The sequence below is a fragment of the Herpailurus yagouaroundi genome, unplaced genomic scaffold (genome assembly GCF_014898765.1).
Source record: "Herpailurus yagouaroundi ecotype Mexico unplaced genomic scaffold, PumYag 184, whole genome shotgun sequence".
Classification (NCBI taxonomy): Eukaryota; Metazoa; Chordata; class Mammalia; order Carnivora; family Felidae; genus Herpailurus; species Herpailurus yagouaroundi.
The window spans coordinates 12,702,463-12,723,979 of NW_024412415.1; the positions used below are offsets into that span (position 1 = coordinate 12,702,463).

Below are 21,517 nucleotides of genomic sequence, written 5' to 3' on the forward strand. Positions count from 1 at the left end.
TCTTTAGGGAACTGGGTGACGTGTTACAAAACATAACATGCATTCAACTCTATTGGGCTTGTGTATTTGACTTGTCTATACCTCTCTCTAGACTAAAAGCTTCTTGCAGGTAAAAACAAATATCTTACATATTTCTGTATTCCCAGTGTCTAGCCCAGGGCATAAGGCTGAGTAGAAGCTCAATAATGTGTTTGTTGAATTAAAATGAATGAATGAACAACAACAACAATGAAAAGGAATGGAAAGGAGAGGGAAACAATAATGGTGAGAAGGAATGGACTATTGGAAACAGCTCATCTCACTTCCTTTGAGAATACAAAGTATAATCTTATCAGAAAATTGCATTGATTTTGTTCTAGTGCCATCTTACTGAACCATCTGATTGGAAATGTCTGCTGTTCTGGAAAAATGAAAGTAAGGAATAAGGCTGCTTAGGCTACGGTGTTCAGTTGGACTGCAAATGACTAGAATGCATATGACAAGCAGTGTACCTAGGCATTTGCCCCGGCCACGAATGGAAAGCAATTTGGTGATTGTCCCACTCTTAACTGATGGAACTTATTTCCCACTGAATTCTAACACATTCCTTCTCTGGTTAGGTCTGTATTTTTATTGACTCCATGAAAAACCTTATTCATGTCTACTTCACTGCCTTTTCTCACTACGTTTCTTTCTTTCTTTTTTTTTTCCCTTTTCTCTCCCCCTTCGTTATTACGAAAAAATCTGATCATTCAAGAATCAATTCAAGTTTCTCTGCCTCCAGGCTAATTTAAGACTTCCAAACTAATCTAAGCCTGTCATCTGTAGAACACCTGCAATATTCCTACCTGCATTATGACATGCAATATGGGATATCATTATGAGTAACACCACGTTGCCACTGCTTTATCTGCTCACTTTGCCTCCCAACTAGAATACAGACTTCAGTACAGGAATTATTATTCAGACTTTTTGTAATTCTTCAAATCACTGGCCTGATAACATGTTATTAATTCAATGAATACTTTCTGATTGAGGAGAATGGGTTTGCAGATAACTTTTAAATATATATGTTTATAAAATAACATGGTTCTCAGACAACTTTCTGATTGTCCTCCCCAGATTTTTGCCTTGTCATAAAATTTAGGGCATCCTGGTTCTATAATTTTATAGACATATAGACACACAGATATAAATCTAGAGATGTAGAAATAGCTATTTCCCTGTTTTATTGGAAACTTCATATTCAAGAGTTTCCTGTACTGGCAAGCTTTTCTCTTATTCAATCCTAAAAGGGTATGATAAATAGTTGTTTACTGCCCTTTGAATAATAGACTGTCACAAATGCTACTTCTGGTTTTGTCCTTTCTCAGCTAAACAACCTTAGCCCCTTTAGACATTTAAATGCCACGAACAGATGCTCAATAATATTACTTGGTGGCTGGGAATAATTTATAGTGCTTATTTATGGAAGTAGATGAAAATAGAAGCATTATATATATTTAAAGCTTTTCTTTCACATATGGCATGCTTTACAGGGAGTGAGAATTTGGATGAATGGATAGATGAATGCAACTAATATTCGCATTTCAGTCTCATCTAAAAAGAGGGGAAACATATGAAACATCAGAATGGAAGCTAAAATGCACAAGATCCTATTTTACTATTAACTCAGACCTTTCTTATGCCAGATGGTGTCAGAGGAAAGCTTTTGTTTTCTTCTTGATGGGCATCTCCTTTGAATTTTGCTAGCGAGACACATTTCCTCTCTTCTCTTGTATTCACAAACACCGTGGCCTTCATTCATGAACCTCTTAGATGTAGTAGCTGGTTTGGGATTTCTAGGCATTGTGTGCCCTTCTGATTGATTTCTGGGAGGGGAAATTATGCTTTTTGAGCCAGTAAAATCTTCAAGGATTTGGATAATTATACATGCTACCATAATACCCTACAGTAGTACTTACCACACTAAAATGCCATTTATCTACTTTCCTATCTCTCTGAAACCCATACTGCACACACCCGGTTATCAGGAACTTTCTGATTTATCTTTCTATTCTTATCTGGCATACAGCACATGCTTACGAAATATTTCTTGAGAACACGAACAAATGAAGACCAGCAAATTCAAATCTACTTAGATATTTAAAGGAAGCATTTATACTTCCTGGAATCATATGGGACAGAGGGAACATTTATTATAAATAGATGCCTATGCTGTGTCTGGAGCACAGCATATGTTACCTCATTTAATCCTTTCAAGAAATTCATGAGCTATTCTCTTATTTGCTAGCATTTGTCAGTTATTTACCTAGGTGACATACACTGCTTTATCTTTTAAAACATATCATTTAATATTTTTAATGATCCTATGAGGCAGGTATTACTATGACCATTATTAAAATAAGGAAGTTGATGGGGCGCCTGGGTGGCGCAGTCGGTTAAGCGTCCGACTTCAGCCAGGTCACGATCTCGCGGTCCGTGAGTTCGAGCCCCACGTCAGGCTCTGGGCTGATGGCTCGGAGCCTGGAGCCTGTTTCCGATTCTGTGTCTCCCTCTCTCTCTGCCCCTCCCCCGTTCATGCTCTGTCTCTCTCTGTCCCAAAAATAAATTAAAAAAAAAGTTGAAAAAAAAAAATAAAATAAAATAAGGAAGTTGAGGCTTAAAGAATATATGAAGGATTTCAATCCAGGATCTAATTCCCAAACCTAAATATTTCCTACCTTGCCATAATGACTACAATACAAAGTGATTGTGAATATAGGTTATTTGTGTGACTTTGGTCGCTCTCTTTGCTTTTCCTCTAATATCTGTATCTAACACTTTCTCCCTGTGTAGCCTGCATTAACTCCCTTCTAGACAGAGGACCTTACTACTCACTAGCAAATATAGAGAAAACTACTGGACATTGTGTAGCCTGGTAGCAAGTCTATAAATATATTCCTTTTACTAACAATCCTCGTGCATCAATTGTGATCAGATTGTTACACAAAGTTACATTTTAGAATGCTTAGCTACTTTTGCCCAAGGACCTGCAGCTTTTCCCAGCAGGGACCCATGGATCTCACAATTGCTCAAAATTTCATGAGTGGTCCAGTTACATGTAGAAGGTACTCCAAGAGATAAGTATGAGACCTTCATCAGTAGAATAATTTTAATCATAGCTTTACTAAATTCTAACTGGACCCACTGGACTTAATTTAAGGAGTCACAGTGAACTAATTCCAATGTAGTGTTACGTCTAAAATATCAGCACAATGTTGCATGAAAACAAAAATGTGTGTGTGTGTGTGTGTGTGTGTGTGTGTGTGTGTGTGTCTGGTATGTTTTATGTGAATAGTGGGGTAGGGGAAGGGATGTGGGATCAGAGCGGTGGACTGGAAACATTATTTTAATCTTGCCTTCATACCATCAGAGAAAGGTCTTGGTGCTGCCCTTTAAGAAAGACATAAGAGTAGATAAAGGGGAGAGTAACAAAATAAAAGTAAGAGAAACAGGTTGTCATACTAACAAAACCAGATTCTGAGATGGAAAGAAACTTAGGGGTTAGCTACTACAACTTTCTAACCCACATGGAATGCCATTTCCATCATCATCAGGAAGTATCAACTATCCTCAAAAGGCTAGATCAGAAGATTATTCTCATTTTGCAAAGACGGAGACCAAGGGGAAAGGCATAAAAACTATTAACAAGAGAATGGTATGGATAGAGTAAACACAGATTCAGTCACCTAATAGCAGAATATCTGACTTAAAGTGACTTCTTGAACCCAAGAGATAGGTGTGTGCTTGTGACATTTAGATTGGCAGGTATGGAATGTGAATCAAACTTCTTGTCATGAGACCTGGACTTATTTGTTATTTATTTATTTAAACTTTGTTTTAAGTTTTATTTATTTATTTATATTGAGAGAGAGAGAGAAAGAGAGAGAGAGAGAGAGAGAGAGAGAGAGAGAGAGAGAGAGAGAATGAATGAGCAGGGGAGGGGCAGAGAGAGGGAGAGAGAGAGGGAGAGAGAGAATCCCAAACAGGCTCCACACTGTCAGTGTGGTGCCTGACATGCGGCTCAAACTCATAAACCATGAGATCTTGACCTGAGCCCAAATCAAGACTTGGCTGCTTAAGTGACTGAGCCACCCAGGTGCCCCATGAGACCTGGATTTAAATCCAGGCTCCGTTATTAGCTAGCTATGTAGCACTGAGCTGTACATGTGACTTCCCATTTAGAAAATGAAGGGGTAGAACTCAATGATTCCAAATTCATTTCCAGCAACAAATTACATAATCTTAAAGAAAATATTTACTTCTGACAGTGGACCAGAAATTACCCTAAGGTCATATTGACTAAAAATAAGAACAGTTTTTAGGAATGTGGATCTCAAGCTATTATATTTTCCTCTACTAAAAATTATGTCATTATTGTGTTTTCCCCCTAGGCCTACTCAACATCTTCTCTAAGCCCTGTATTTCTCTTTATAAGATCAACTTGCTTATTCCAGGACCCTCCCACAGACTCATTGTTGGGTTAGCATTCACTAAGATAATACCAAAGCCATTGCATACCTTGTATAGGTTATGCACTGCACAAGAGCACCCACTCAAAGTAGCAAGTGGGGGCTGCAAACAGTGTGCCTCTGTGTGCATCTACCCAAAAGCAAGCATACCTTTTTCTAATTCACTCTAAGGTGCAGTATGGGCTTTGGGTGTTCTGGGAGGTGGGATTCACCCATTGGTTCCACAATCTGAACCTGATCAGGCCTGAAACTATGAACACTATGAACATCAACACTATGAACATCCATACCCCAATGCTCAACATGTATTAAAAAACTAATTACAAGGAACTTTCTCTGTGGGGCTAAAGAGGGGGCTCAAAAAGGAATGATACATATCCGTTCCACTTTAGGGGCAAAACATTCTAGGCAGTTCAGATTACACTTTTGCATCCACCTATTTTGTTGCAATACAGCACATTATCATGAGGGCACACATTTTTTAAACAAAAGTTATTGACAGAAATTTCCTCAGGGCTAACTTGCACTGAATCCCTGCTGAATGATCTCAAAGGACTAACACAAATTACATACATTGCATTAGGCCTGGGTATGCATACTACAGTCAGAAGCATATTCACAGGAAAATCTCATTGAAGCACTTGTTGATATTACTTCTCCCTCATGAAGAATTTGATACATTTCTGTAGATACTCAGCAACCTATCTGTGGTTTGGGGGGCAAATGTGGTGTGTTAGGTTTCCCTAGAATTTCACAGAAAATGCAAATTGTCCAAGCTCCCTTCCAAATCAAATCAGACTGAAAATGGCTCCCATAGCTCTCCCTTCAACCATAAGATGTTCCCATTAGTGTCAATTAATGCTGAGACCTTGGCATTCTGTATGCATGATTCATTAGTGAGAACCCTCATTTACAGCCGAGAAAGCAATGCAATGGAACAGCTGTAGTAATTTCTCACTTCCTGTACACAGACCCATGCCCTGTAAGCTGCTGACCTCTCACCATAGAGAAGCTCCCCTCCCTCTGGCCTATGACAGTGTGTGCTCCAGGGACAGTGGACAATGGCCACAATGATGGCGAAATCCTGCCCAATATTGCAGCTTCCATGCTTACTTGAGACCAAATGTGAGAGAGACTGTGACTTTAACCCTCCCTCCTCAAATGAAATTCCTAATTCAATTAAGGATGGTACAGAGAAGCCGAGACCTCTATTACTCTGCAGCACATTGATTTTCTACAAGGTACCCACTTCATCGACACCCTCTAAATCTGTAGAATATCCTGCAAGTCTTATTATTAACATGACTCCAGTAATCAAAATGGCTCAACTAATTTATGACTCTGCTCTGCATCAGAGATGCTGGTTTTTACAATCTCTATCTACACGTGTTTAATTTTGCCTGAATATTTTATTGGTATGACTTCAGATACGATAGTAATTTATTAAGTGGTAACAGATAAGTCACCATTTTTTCTTTTCCTATCCAGCTGCTTCTTTCCTATTCTCCAGGTAAACAAAAGTACAAACAAGAAGAGGCTGGGATGCTGAGTGACAGTCTTTCAAACCTGCCCGTCAGAAGAGTAGGGAGAGTCCCCCCAAGTCTCAGAAGCCAAGCAACAGTAACGCTCTTCAAAATGAGAAAGGGGCTCTCTCTGCCTTTGAGGGAAAAACACTCAAGACGCAGCAATCTCTTTCATCCATGAACTTGGCAAGCATCTTTCTGCCTATTCCTACTCTTCCTGCTCCTAGAAGAAAGCAATGAGACACTCAGCCCTGCTTTGCTTAAAGCAGAATTAAATTCTAAACAAAAAATATTTGGGTTTTAATTTTCATTTTCATTTATTTCAAGTGGGAGTCGGGAAATATAATTTTGTGCTTCCTACAAACAGTAGTGTAAGTAACTTTGAAGGGGGACATGTTTATGCCATTTAGGAGAATCAATTGTTGTTCAAGCACCGTCAAGTCTTTTAGAAATAGTACATTTGATCAATATCCCAGCAGAGCTATTAACAAGCATGTGACCTCAGACAAACCCCTAAACCTCTATAGGCCTCAGTCTGCTCATCTGTAAAATGAGAGCTTTAGATTCGATTTTCTCTATGGATCCTTATATAGCTCTAGGAGACCATGATTCTATATGTTAATTGCAAATGATTCTTACCTGGGTGATAAAAATCAGTGGCCCAAAATACTCTTGGAATGAAGGCTGTCTTCAGCTCGTTTTTTTTTTTTTTTCTCCTGGACAAAGATGGAAATAGCAATCATTACCTGGGGCCTTGGGGGCTACTTGCTTGTAGTCAGGCTTCCCAAAAAGTTGAGATGCATTAATTGGCTATCTTCTGGGTCTAAATCTGCTTCTAAATTGATTGGGGATTTTACATTTTCCCTATGAGATACAGCAATGGCTAGGTACTGAAAAGAAGTTATAGTTAAACAAGAAGATATAGTTCTGCTCCCTGGAGGGCTCTAACTAGAACAAGCCTCAGCCCTCCTCAAGCCTCTGCTAATTTTCTAGAGGATAGAGAGACCAAAAATTACCCAGGTGAGTTGGACATTTCCGATAAGTTTAAATAAACTAGGGCAGAATTTCATATACGTCATTGAGTCCAGATGATGCTAAGTAAACTGTATTAACTATTAAGATGTATCATTAACCATTTGTACTCAGTACAGCTGAAGTTAGCCATGAGCCTATATACTTTTTATGTTGGCAACTTGTCGTTTATTTTAAATATATATTAATACCTGGAAGGATTCAGTGGCTAGAATACTTTTTATTTTCTATAAGGCTGTGTAGTCAGATTAAGCAAAGGTTAATAATCTCAGTTTGTTCTTTTCAGAGTGAAGCAAAAGACCATGAGCTTGTGGACAGAAGCTTCACAGGGTTAAGTGAGTCCTTAAAAACTTCTCTTGCAGAAGATGATGGAATTTTGGCTTTATTCCCTCAATGGCTGTATCTGTGGAATAAGTGCGATAATTTCATTTCTTGTGCAAACTATTCAGCTAACCCTTCATACAGAATTATAGCTCACATTAAAAATGTGTACTGTTTCCCAGAGCCTTTTCCTCTCTTGTTTTAATATGAAACAATTGAGAGTTATATCAGCGCATTGGGAAAGAATTATGATCCTTGTCAACATCCTTAGGGGGCCTGATTAATAGAAGAACCACTTCTTCCTGACTAATGACAGTACAGGCTGCAGAAGCCTTCCCCAAACAATTGTGTAATTCAAGCTCTTTGTATCTAGTGTGTTTTTGACAGACTGGTCAATACTGCCTGCTGAAGAAAAGTATTTCTCTCAATTTCAATCACAAAGTAACCTCTAAGGAAGTTCTCAAGTCTGATAAGTAGGCTAGACTTAAAACATCAGACTCACCTGTGACACTCTTGCCTCAATAGAGATGTTGAATACCAAAGAGGAAGCTTAAACAAGGGAATCTGGAGTATGAATGACAGCAAAAGGTCATGTATTGTAGCACAGGAAGACAGCCAGGTGAATAGTAAAAATCTTAAGTTCTTTTACATGATATAATACAGGAAATAATAAAAGTTATCATGTATTGAATATTTACCAAAGTCACAAAATCTTCTAAGTGCTTTTAATATATTAACTAATTTAATTCCTGAAATAAACCTTATAAGGTAGTTGATAGGACTATAATATGTAAAAAGTTTTCTCTCATAATTATTTTACTCGATGTTGTTTTGCTTGCATTTTCCTACATCTTTTTTTTTTTTAATTTGATTTTTAAAAGCTAATGACATGCTATCATTTTGGTAATTTGTGACTCTGTTAATTCATTCCAATATTGCAGACTTGGCTTAGAAATTCTCCTTTTTAAAGAAAGAGCAGAGAAAATTTAGAAGATATAGCAGAGGATAGGTAAGTGATGAGTACAAATTTTGTTGCATGGTTTCTCAGTGGTTTCAATTGTATCAGTGTTTTTTCTTCGATAGATCTTCAGTTATGTTTGTGATGGCGCCACAATCGCACCTGTTATGGGCGTATTGTGCCCCCTACCCTCACCAAAATTACTCTGTTGAAGTGTTAACCCTCAACCTCAGGATATGACTATATATGGAGACAGGGTCTTCAAAGATGTGACTCAGTTAAAGAGGCCCTGAGGGTGGGCCCTAATCCAATCTGACTGATATCCTTATAAGAAGAAATTTGAACATGGAGGCAGACCCCAAAGGCACATGAACCTACACGGAAGAAAAACCATGGGAAGACGCAGTGAGTGGCCATCTGCAAGCCAAAGAGCATTACTGCGGAAGAAACAAAGCCTGCTGGCACTTTGATCTCAGACTTCCAGCCTCTAGTACTGTTGGAAAATAAGTTTCAGTTGTTTAAGCTCCCCAGTCTGTGGTACCGTTATGCAGCCCAAACAGACTAATACAGTGCCAGGGAACAAAAATACAGGTGTTAACTATTTTCAACTTAGCCATTTCCCCTTTACTCGGCTCAAATAAATTTGCACTGAGGATAAAAATAGGTTTTAATAAGCCCTTATGACACGTATCTTGAAAGTACTCAAAGTTACAGACCTAAACCCTATTTCCATACATAACTTTACCCTGGTTATTTAGTAACAAGGCTGAAAGCCCATGGGGAGTGTCTAGCAGAAGAAAGGTGATTTTTACAGACCTGTCTACATGGCATGCAGTGTTGTTTAATCCTAGGAACAACTGGACATTGTAGCATCCCATGGCCATGGACACCTTTGGGTCCATCCATAGTGTAGCTCAGGGCAGTGACAGCATGAAGAATAACCTTTCAATAGCCCTGCCTTTCTATGGCAGAGATGGATCTTGAGGCAAGTTCTCCTGATGCCCATGCCCACTGAAAAAAAAATTTTTTTTCCAACGCACAGGCTTAAACAATTTTAGAAAACTCTGGCATTTGGGTATTTACTAAATATAATATTTAGTGCACTGGGGATCTGAAATAGTATTGACACTTAATTGAACTTAATTTGTTTTCTTCTAAAGGGCTCCAAAGCCCAAAATTACTGAAATGTGTCATCTTGCCACATTATTATGCTGGATAGTCCTTATGCATCCTGGAAAATGAAGCCTATTTTTATTTTTATTTTTTTAATTTTTTTTTTCAACGTTTATTTATTTTTGGGACAGAGAGAGACAGAGCATGAACGGGGGAGGGGCAGAGAGAGTGGGAGACACAGAATCGGAAACAGGCTCCAGGCTCTGAGCCATCAGCCCAGAGCCTGACGTGGGGCTCGAACTCCCGGACCGCGAGATCGTGACCTGGCTGAAGTCGGACGCTTAACCGACTGCGCCACCCAGGCGCCCCGAGGCCTATTTTTAAATAGTATCTTTTAAATATTTGACACAACCCTTTATGACAGTGACTTGATTAAAAACTCACAAGAGATAAAAGCATATGCTATCATTTTTAAGCACAGAAGAGATACAGTCAATCTCATGTTCGCACACACACACACACACACTCACACATACACATTCCCTCAGACACCATGGTTGGTTACCCATTGGGGAGTTTAATCACTTTCAACATTGAGAAATATTTTCTTATATAGCTGATCTTAATCTCCAATGCAGCAGTTTATCTATTTCTTCCTTTTAGGTCCTCAGTACAAAGAAGGAACAGCTGGTCCCAATTCCTTTTATGTCAGGTTTTCACATACTGGGGGACTTAAAGTGGTGAAATAGGTCATGCCTGTCGATTACAATAGCCGACTTGAATTTTATATAACCTTGATTCGTTTAGCTCCCTATACCTGGGAAATAGAGAAGAGGGGAATAGCTGGTGTTTGGCAGGATTTCATACATTGCCCATAATCATCTCTTTCAACCAAAATTTGTCCTCATCAGATTTGTCCTAATGCTGTAGTAAAATGTCTAGGGAAAAACACATTGATCAAATCTTGTCTGCTGTGATTAAAGAAAACTTGTGAAAAGGAGATGATCGAGTCTCTTGGACTCTTCCTGTTTTATGTTTTGTTAAATATGTGTTAAACACTTGCTAAACACATTTAGTTAAACATTAGTGACCCTCATGATTCTTGTGATTGTGAGAGCTTAGTTAGACCAGCCCTCTAGTTGGTAACAATTATCACACTTAAAATTGGTCAAACACTATTCTGGATGTTTCTTGAGGGTGCTTTTGGTTGAGATTAATAATGAAATCTGTAGAATGAGTGAAGTAGATTGTCCTCCCTAATGTGTGTAGGCCTCATCCAATCAAGCGAAGGCTTGAACAGAACAAAAAGACTGACCATCCCCTGAATAAGATAGAATTCTTCCTGCTAACTGCCTGCACACCTTAGCCATTTCCCTGCCTTCAGACTTTAACTTGAGCTCTCAAGCTCAAGATCTCAAGATCAAGTCTTGAGCCTGCTGCTCTTCAGAGAGGAACTACACCTTCAACTCTCTTGGTTCTCAGGCCTTTCACTTGGACTGGAACTAAGCCATTAGCTCTCCTGAGCTTCCACCTGACAATTTACACTCCAGATCTTGGGATTTACTTGTCTCTAGAATAGCATGCACCAGTTCCTTGTAATTATCACCAACTTGATTCCTGAACCAATGAATCCTGACTATGGGAGAAACAGCACCCTGTATTGATTATGTATGTGCAAAGCACATACAGCCTTCTGGAGAACCTTGCCCCATCCCTGCAGGGTATTGCCACCTAGCTGGTGCTGTAAACGAGCCTTCAACAGGCCATTCCACCATTATTTAAAGCCAGGCTGCTTTAGGATGATGGGGAACATGTAACATCAGTGTTTGGAGCATGGATCCACTCAGTAAATGGGCTGGAGTAACACTTAAAGGAGGAATATGTTGCCTCCAAAATCCAAAGGGGTCTGCTAGGTATTACGCTTTCTTGTTGTTGTTGTTGTTGTTGTTGTTGTTGTTGTTGTTGTTGTTGTTGGAGGGACCAGATGCAACAACTGTTTTTGTTTTGTTTTTGTTTTTGTTTTTTTTAAGAGGAAGAGAGAGATTGTATGAGTATGGGAGAGAGACAGAAAGAAAGAGAATCTCAAGCAGGCTCTGTGCTGAGTGCAGAGCCTGACACAGGGTTCAATCCCATGACCCTGTACTTGATCCCAGGACTCTGGGATCATGACCTGAGTGGAAATTAAGAGTCAGATGCTCAACCCACTGAGCCACTCAGGCGCTTCCAGATGCAACAACTTATCCTTCACGTTAAAAGGAATATCTCAACATGCTCCACAGCAAGAAATTCCACTGAGATATAAGGCCCCTAAATTTTTGTTGGGTTTATGCAACCTCTGACATGCAAATATCTTACCAATAAGTCTAGAGTCATGGCTACTTCTTCCCCACTCAGTCAAATCAATATAATGGACCAGTGTGATATCTCATGGAAGGGAAAAACAATCAAGATTCTTGTGAACTAAATTATGACCCACAGCTGAGAAGCTGGTATACCCCTGAGGTAGGACAGTAAGTGTATATTGCTGGCCTAGCCAGCTGAAAGCAAACTGCTTCTGATGGTCCTTACTAACTGGTATAATGTTAAAAAAGCATTTGCCAGATCATTAGCTACATGTCAGGTATTCGGGGATGTATTAATTTGTTCAAGAAATAAAACCACATCTGGTACAGCAGCTGTAATTGGAGTCACCATCTGATTAAGCTTACGACAATCTACAGTTATTCTCGAAAATGCATCTGTCTTCTGAACAGGCCAGCTAGGTGGGCTGAATGAGGGTGTGGTGGGAATTACCACCCCTATTCTAATGACGGAAGTAATCTCTGTAATCCTTTTAGGAATAGACTATTGCTTTCAGTTTACTATATTCCTAGGTAGAGGCATTCTAGTAGTTTCCACTTGATGTTTCCCAAGATAGCCCTCACTGGATGAGTTAGGGAACCAATGTGGGGATTTTGCCATCTGATGAGCATATCTATTCTAATTATGTATTCTGTAACTGGGGAAAAAACTGCAGAATGAATGAGTTCACAGACCCACTGGCCCCACTGTGAAATGGACCAGAGCTAAAATTCCATTGATCACCTGACCTCTGTAAGTTCTTACTCTGACTGGTAGATCTCAGTAGTGTTTTTGGTTCTTCTGGAATTAATGTCAGTTCAGAGCCAGTTTCCAGGCATCTCTAAAAGATCTGATTATGTCTTTTTCTCCAATGTACAGTTACACCCATGAGAGGCTGTAAGGGCCTCTGGAGAAGACTGGGAGAAAGAGTAACATCATAAATTTTTGGCAATGAACATAAATTCTTCCTTAAGGGAGCCTGGCCTCCCCTTCATTCAAGGTTCAAATCTGGGAATTGACTGAGGAGCCATGATTCTGTATTTTTATGATTCAGATTAGACTTTTCTTCACTTGACCTAGAACTTTTCTTCTTATACAGATCAAATAAGAACTTATTAGGCTTCTTATCTATTTTATTCTGTTAACACCATGATGGACTAGTCAACCCCATGAGTCTGCATGAGTCAGACTACTCTGATTGCTGCTTTGACCCTGCTGTCCATTAAGATAAGCACACTCACCTTTTTCTTTAGTGCTGCCACTTGGCTCCTGCCACCCCATGATCCAATTCGTCCCATTGCATTTAAGTTTCACAATTCAGCAACTGCAGTTTGGCATCGTAAGGTCTGGCCTACAGAGAAGATCAATCACAAAGCTCTTCAAAGATGCTGGGACTCCCTCCCAAATTTATTTCTCACAGTCTTGTAAAACATTGGTCTTCTAGACCCTCCCAGGGTGGATGAATATGTCTAAAATGATAAATTCTCTCTAACATTCCAATCTCCATGAGCTTTTGCATCTCTACCTCTACATTACACCAAGGCAAGTCTGACATTTCAAACTTGTTTGCTGTGGGAACTTTTTAGTCCACGTATCAGCCAACCAACCAACCAAACTGTTAGAGCACTTTCTAATTCCCTGAGATGCAGTATCAGATGCAGAATCTCTGCTTAGTGAGCCCATATCAGTAAATTCTGAGGGATCCAACTTTATGTTCCTTCTACCATTATCCGACACCCTTATTGTCCAGGCCCACACATGTTCTCCAATTTCTGTCTAAGTTAGAAAACTCAAGTAGTTCTTTTGGAACGTAGTGCACCTCCTCACAGGCCACACTTCGTACCTCACCTTTTAGGGATCTGTTGAGACTTTAGTGTTGTTAGGTCTAGAAGCAAAGAAGGGTGGTGGGGCCCATCTCAAGGAAAATTAGCATTATTTTGCATGGAAACTACCACAGGGGAGGCCATTACTGTTTCCTCAGGCAATGCAGAGTTAATCTCCTCATATTGGGTGGAAAGGCTACTTCCACTGGCAAAGAAAACTCCTTAGAATGTAGGGCTCAATGTCTCCAGCTTTATCAGAGTCTTCTCACATATCCCCATGATAACCCTTAGGATCCCATTCCTTCCCAATCGGTACCCTCACTTTAACAGAAGACACCCTTGTATTATAATCCAGCCAGTTGTAGGATGAGATTCTGGTTTTGATTCTCAGCAATTTCAGCCCTCAACTACAGGAGATAAGGATCTCCTTCAGGGAACACAGAGACTTTCAGGTCATTTGTACATTTGAGCTGGGAATTTGAATGCCTGACCTCATCCTTTTCTTTCACTGCATTGTCCAACAACATTAGGAACAGTAAGATAATCTCATTATATGTTAGTTTGATCAAAATGTTTAAAAGAATCGTATGCAAAGAGATCCAGATCCTTGCTTCTTATAAGTGGATAATTAGGAATATCCAGTGGTGGTATTTGTGTGTCTGTATTGCCAGATCACACCACGGACTATCGATGTTCTCGTCACTACTGGAAATAATCTTCAAATTTAATCCGGCTAGAGAGCGAATTCCAGAAACCCCAGAACCAATTTAGAAAACTCATCCATAAAACAATCTCTCTCTAGAACTACTGTCTCTGTACCAAGATCTCACTAACGAATTCTATGAAATACTTAGGAAAAAAATTAAATTATCTTAGTTAATAAAGGAGGAGAAAATATTTCCAAACTAATCTGATGAGGCCATCATAATCCTGATAAGAAAACCTGACAAAGGCATTACCAATTATAGAGCAATAACTCTCGTAAGTATAGTGTAAATATCCCTAACAAAACATTAGCAAAGCAAATGCAGTAATTTCTAAAAATGATAATGCACCGTGGCTAAGTGGTATTTATCCACGTAATTCACGAGTGTTTTAACATTTAAAGTTCAATCGGTGAAAGCTACTATAGTGTCAAATGAAGGAAGAAAAGCACTGTGATGTGTTGAACATCATTGTTTTAATATATAAAGCCAAAACATATGACTAATTGTAAAATCCATTCATGACATAGAAAAAGAAATTCTCTTAGCAAGCTTGGAATAAAAGAAATTGTCTTGGCAAGCTTGAAAAAAGACATCTATGAAAAATCTACAACTTGCATCATACCTAATATTACTAAGATTGGGGTTTATGTATGGTCTGCTCTTATCACTTCTAGTCAACATTTTATTGCAGGACTTGGCCATTGTAATAAGTGAAGAAAAAATAAAACACATATGGATTGGAATGGAATTAGTTAAATCATCCCTATTCAAAGACAACATGACTTCTTTTGGTAGGAAAAAAAAAAAAGAACTAAGGAATTAACAGCAATAAAATCTTCTCAAACCAATAAGTGAGGTTCATAATACCTGATGATACAAGATCAATGTACAAAAAACAATTATATTTATACATACTATGAGTCAACAATTGGAAAAGAAAATTTTAAAAATTCATTTTATAATTATATAAAAATACTCATAAAGTAAATAGGAATACATTTTTTAAGTCATGCAAAACTTCCATTTTTAAAACCACAGAACATTAATGGGAGAAATGGGGAGACATATCCATAGCTTGAGAAACCTAATATGTTTAAGAGTCCATTTCCCCAAAATTAATCTATAGGCTGAATCTAATCTCAATAAGAATCACAACATTCTTATCATTCTTATCACAACATTCTTATCTATTCTAGCTTATCGGTTAGATAAGCCTGTACTAAAATTTATATGAATATACAAAGGGCCTAGAATTTTCACAAACAATCTTGAAAAATAAAAAGAATAAATGTTGGAAGGCTTGCAGTACCAGACTTCAAGACTTATAAGTTATATTGATCAAGACAGTATGTCATTATCATAAAGATAGACAAATAAATCAATAGAATAGGAGAGAGGATCCAAATGAGCCTACATTAATATAGAAAATTGACTTGCAAGAAAGGTGACAAATAACTTCAATGAGGAAAGAACAGTCTTCTCAACAAATAGTCCCAGGACAAATAAATATTCATATGGAAACAAAAAATAATTCATACCATACACAAAAATTAGTTTGTACTGCACGATAGACCTAAACACAAAAATTAAATTGATAAGGCTTTTAGAAGACAGTGCACATGTGGCTCAGTTAGTTAAGCATCCAACTCTTGACTTCAGCTCAGGTCATGCTCTCACGGTTCATGAGTTTGAGTGGAGCCTGCTTGGGATTCTCTCTCCCTCTCTCTCTGCCCCTCCCCTGCTTGTGCTCTCTCTCTCTCTCCCCCCCTCCCCAGAATACATAAAAACAAACTAAAAAAAAAGACAATATGCAAGAATATTTTTATCATAATTAAAAACATTAAGAACATGGATAGGAAAGCTGTAATATCAGAGAAAAGTTTTCAAAAATATACATTCATAAAACATATTTGACAAAGGACTTGTATCCAGAATATATTCAGAGTTCCCATAACTCAATAACAAAATAAAAGTAAATCTAATAAAAATATGGGAAAAAATGTGAACAGACACATCACAAATTAAGTAATACAAATGGCCGATAAATATATAAAACGGTATTCAGCATGATTAAAATCAGCAAAATGCAAACAAAAATGACAAATTACTAAATATCCAGTAAAGTGGCTAAAAAGTAAAAGACTAACAACATTGATATTGTAAGGACCTGGAACAACCAGAGCTCTTATGCATTGCTGATAGGTATGTAAAGTGATATGACCACTTTGAAAAAAATTTGGTAGTTTCTTTTAAATTGCTTATTTTTGGACCCAGCATTCTACTTCTAGGTATTTATCTAAGAAAAATGAAAACATATGTCCGTACAAAGACTTGGACAAAAATGTTCATAGCAGCTTTAATCACAATAGTTCAAACCTGGAAATACTCCAAATGTACATCTGCAGAAAACTGGATTAAACATGCTACTGTATGGCCATAAAACAGAATACTACTCAATAATAATGATGAAAGACTTGTTAATTCACTCAACAACATGGCGATTCTCCCAAATAATGTGCAGAACGAAAGAAGCCAGATACAAATAGTACATGTGGAATGATTCCATTTATGCTAAGCTTTAGAATAGGCAAAATTTATCTAAAGTGAGAAGAGACTCATAATACTATTTGCCTAGATTGGGGTGAAGGGCGGATGAGTGGAATGGGACACTGAAAAACTTTCTGGGGAGATAAGAATGCCCCATATTATGATATAGGTGTGGAGTGTGGGTTACTCAGTTGTATCTATGTTTTAGGATTGTACATCTATGATTTGTATAAAGTTATATGCCATTTCACGCTTCTTGGTTCCAGTTACCTGAAGTCAATGGTGGTCAGGAGCAGATGTCCTCCTGACATATTGTCAGAAGGTCAGTAGTAGCCTAACGCTTCATCACAACATCTACACCATTCACCTCACTTCCTCTCATCATGTAGGCATTTAATCATCTCATATCATCAAAAGAGGAAAAGTGAATACAGTACAATAAGATATTTTAGGAGAGACAGAAAGAACACATTTGCAAACTCAGTATTTTGCTACAATTGTTCTATTCTATTATTAGTTATTATTAATCTGTTACTGTGCCTAGTTTATAAGTTAAACTTTATCATGGGGATGTATGCAGAGGAATAAAACATAGTATCGTGTTCAGTACTATCCACGGTTTCAGGCATCCACTGCAGGCCTTGCAAAGTATTCCCTGGGAATAAACGGGGAAATTACTGTATTTTGGTATGTAAAATTTACTTTAAAAAAAGTAATTAAAATACTACTACAATTAATAATAATAATCAACTGGTAGGTACAAAATGGATGAAAATATAGAGAAAATCAGAATGGAGGAATACTGATAACTGTAGAAGCCAAATATTAATTGGTTCATGGGGTGTCAGTATTCTATTTTATTTACTTGTTAATAAGTTTTAAATTTCCTATAATAAAAAGTTAATAATAATTTGATAGGCAATACAAACAGTAATCCTTATTATATTTTATGTAAAAAAAATCAAATTGCTTACATATTATATATAAAAATAAAAGATTTTTTTAAACTTAAAAAAACAATTGGAACACATCAAAAATAAGAAGACAAACAGCTCAATTCAACAGAGGTGAAAATTTGAACGGAAACTTCCCTAAAATACACAGATGGCCAGTAAGCATGTGAAAATATGGTCAACATTATTAGTCATTAGGGAAAAGGCACATTAAAATCACAATGATAAATCACTACACACCCATCAAAATAGCTATAGCAAAAAACATCAGCAATACCTAATGCTGACAAAGGTATTGAACAACTAATGGGAATGCAAAGTTAAACGTACACTTTTCAAACTCCTTAGCAATTTCATTCCTAGATATTGACACAAGGAAAACAGAAACACATGTCCACAGAAGGACTTGTAAAAGGATGTCCATAGCAGTTTTACTCCTAATAATTAAAAAACTGGATGGGGCGCCTGGGTGGCTCAGTCAGTTAAGTGTCCCACTTTGACTTAGGTCATGATCTCATGGTTCATGAGTTTGAGCCCCACATCGGGCTCTGTGCTGACAGCTCAGAGCCTGCAGCCTGCTTTGGATTCTGTGTCTCCCTCTCTCTCTCCCCCTCCCCCACTCGTGCTCTGTCTGTCTGTCTGTCTGTCTCTCTCTCTCTCTCTCTCAAAAGTACATGAACATTAAAAACGTAAAAAAAAAACTGGAAACAAATCCAATATTTATCAACTGGAGAATGGGTAAACAAGTTTTAGAATATCCATACATTGGAAAGTGTTTCAGCAATAACAAGGATACTAGTGATATTCACATCATGGCTGAATCTCGATAGCGTTGTATTAAGTAAAGGAAGCCAGAAACAAAATATCACACATTCTATAATTCTGTTCATTTGAAATTCTATGAAAGGAAAAAATAATCTAGTGATGGAAAGTAGATCAGCGATTGCCAGGGTTCAGTAGGTGGGAGGAGGAAATTGGCTGCAAAGGAGTAAATGAGAACTTGTTGGGATGAAGGAGATACTTGGTCTCGTGATTGTAGAAGCAATACTGTAACTATATACATTTGACAAAACTCATAAAATCAGACACTTTAAAAGGGCAGATTTTGCATGTTTAAAAAAAAGTATTGGGACTGTATTTTTACATACTCAGGATCTATCTTCCATGGGAAGTTTAATTTTCTCCCTAGTACCGATTCTGACAAAATGACAAGTGTGATCGCAGAAACGACAGCAGTATAAAACCCATTAAACATGACATAGAATGGAAACTGGGCTTATGCTTTGGCACAGGCACCAAAAGTCTCAGGAAACACGAAGATCTGCTTAAACTCAGTCCTCGGTGACTCCGTCACAGTAAAACCTCCTCCCACTGGAATTGCTAATGGACGGCGTGGCTTTAAATACACAGTTCCCAAGTCAGTTCTAAGTAAAGGCCGACTTCCTACTTGCTGACAGTACCTTATGGTATCAAAGTGCTTCCGCAAGAAGTTGTTTCCTCGTGCTATTTCACAGTTTTCTGTCTCTCTTCTGAGTCAGAGAAGGAGAAATAGCTCAGTTGTTGATATCTGAATGGATGAAAATGCGGCACAGAAATAACTTGTCTATATTGAGAGACAAATGAAGCTAAAAAGGCAATGATTTGACTAGTGATGGGATCAATGTACCCACAATACTTTTCGTTTCTTTTTTTTCTTTTTAATTGTTTTAAGGATGAAAAATTCAAACAGTATCCCTGAGAATTCAGGAGATGAGTGATATTCGTGGTATTTTTAAGCTCCTAGCTGCCATTTTTTTTTTCCTGTACCAGAGGTCATGGAATGCAAAGGGGGAAAAGGGGTGTTCTTGATTTTTCGTATATCCTCATCTACAGGAAGCTGGCAATTCCAAGCGGCTGGCAGTTTCCTAACAGTGTTTACAGCCAATTAGGATATTTGGACAGCAGCGCACACAAGATCTGACAGAGAGGATCTGGGTTGTGCCTGTTGCCAAACTCAGTGCCCACGGTCACCCTTCTCAGGCTGCTTCTCAGAGCTGTGTCCTAGCAACAGGTATTTTAGAGATAAGAATGTGTGTATGTGTATCTCTGTGTTGCGGAGGGGGCGGGGAGGTGTTGAAGGGAGAAAAGGGGACACCGGAAGGCAGTGAGTTCCTGTTTTCTCTATAGTACTCAGCCAGGTACATTCACCATATTTAGTAAGTCTGACAGCCCTATGTCAGAATTTGGTGGGAAATCTCTTTCACTTTCCCTTCTTGCATCCCAGTGTTCCTCCCACTGATTCCACCTCCAGCTGAGGCAAGTGCTTTGTGGAAAATGGATTGGCAAAGGAAAGGATGTATCAAGGCAAGAAGACCTCCTGGCCATTGCAGTGAACCGGGATCAACCAATAGTGATTATGGAGCTGTGAAAAAGTTGAAGATACAAGAACAATTCAGGAGGCAGAACTGAAAGGTCTTGGTGATTCAACTGGGTGTGTGAATTAGGCAAATAATTCTTGCCTGAGCAACTGACAGACAGCAACATTTTCATGTAGCTAGAAAAACAGAAAAAAGATGCTAGCCGAGTTGGGAGTGACAGGGAAGTAGAGCCAGGTAAGGGATACGTGTGAAATCCAACAGCAGTCTTCAACTGTGCAGCATACTTGTGGCCCCATGGTTTTTTGTTTGTTTATTTAATATTCTATGTGATGCCCTCCAGCCTTCTTTCTGTACACTTTCAGGCCCACTTGCTTCACTTCCTCCATCCACTAACACACTTATATTTAGCTTCTTTTAGTTCCTTGAATGTTCCTTGCCCTACCTCACATCTGTCACTTTGCAAATGTCTTCCTTGCTTCAGTGCTTTTCTCCCTCCTTCTAGTCCTCTTCCCATGGCTCACTCTTCAGTTTCCCACCTAGGCCATCGTTTTCCTTGGAAGACTTCTCTGTGCCATTCCCAACCTCCCCACGCCTACAGGAGGCAATGCTTTGAGCTACTTCTACTTCCTCCATCATAGTGCTTATCAAAGTATTGAAACTGGACCCTTAATTGTCTGTCTCCACCTCTCTATTGTAAGTTCTGCCAGACAGAAGCAATGTTTTCCTTGTCAATAAATGAGCCTAAAGAATCACAAGAAAAGTAAAATACATATTAGTAGAATTGAATATTTTAAAAAGGATCTATCAAACAAAAAACAAAAAACATACAAAGGAACCCATATTCTCAGCCTTTGTATTCATTATGACATATCTTCATTTATATAAATGTATGTTTCAATTATAATTTATAATAATAATTATATATATAATATAATTATATTTGGAGACTATATCTCTTATATATCTATTCATATTATTATATACATATATGCAGTTGTCTCCCCTTATCCACAGGGGATATGTTCTAAGACTCCCAGCCAATGCCTGAAACCATGGGTAGTACCAAACCCTACCTATACTATTTTTTTACTATATATATATATATATATATATATATATATATATACACTAGTATATATATATATAGTTTACTATAGTATACTATATATAGTATACTAGTATAGTATACTATATATACTATATATATAGTATACTAGTATAATGTAGTATATAGAGTATATATACAGTAAATATACTGTTTTTTTACTATATATAGTATATATACTATATATATACAGTATATATATGTATATGTATATATGTATATAGTATATATATAGTATATATATG

General features: G+C 38.0%; 2 long non-coding RNA genes across 3 annotated transcripts in view; both read right to left on the reverse strand.

The window, feature by feature from the left end:
- Positions 1-1,618: 1,618 nt before the first annotated feature.
- On the reverse strand, positions 1,619-6,821 carry LOC121042102 (uncharacterized). Its single transcript, XR_005795972.1, has 2 exons — positions 6,656-6,821; positions 1,619-1,850 (listed from the first exon to the last, which is right to left on the reverse strand). It is a non-coding gene; the product is annotated as an uncharacterized LOC121042102 (long non-coding RNA).
- Positions 6,822-13,023: 6,202 nt separating this feature from the next.
- Positions 13,024-21,517, reverse strand: part of LOC121041653 (uncharacterized) — a 346,158-nt gene continuing 337,664 nt past the window's right edge. For both annotated transcript variants that reach the window (XR_005795802.1, XR_005795803.1), the window contains 2 exons: positions 19,271-19,377; positions 13,024-13,131 (listed from right to left, as the gene is read on the reverse strand). This is a non-coding gene — a long non-coding RNA (uncharacterized LOC121041653). The remainder of the gene's footprint in view (positions 13,132-19,270; positions 19,378-21,517) is intronic.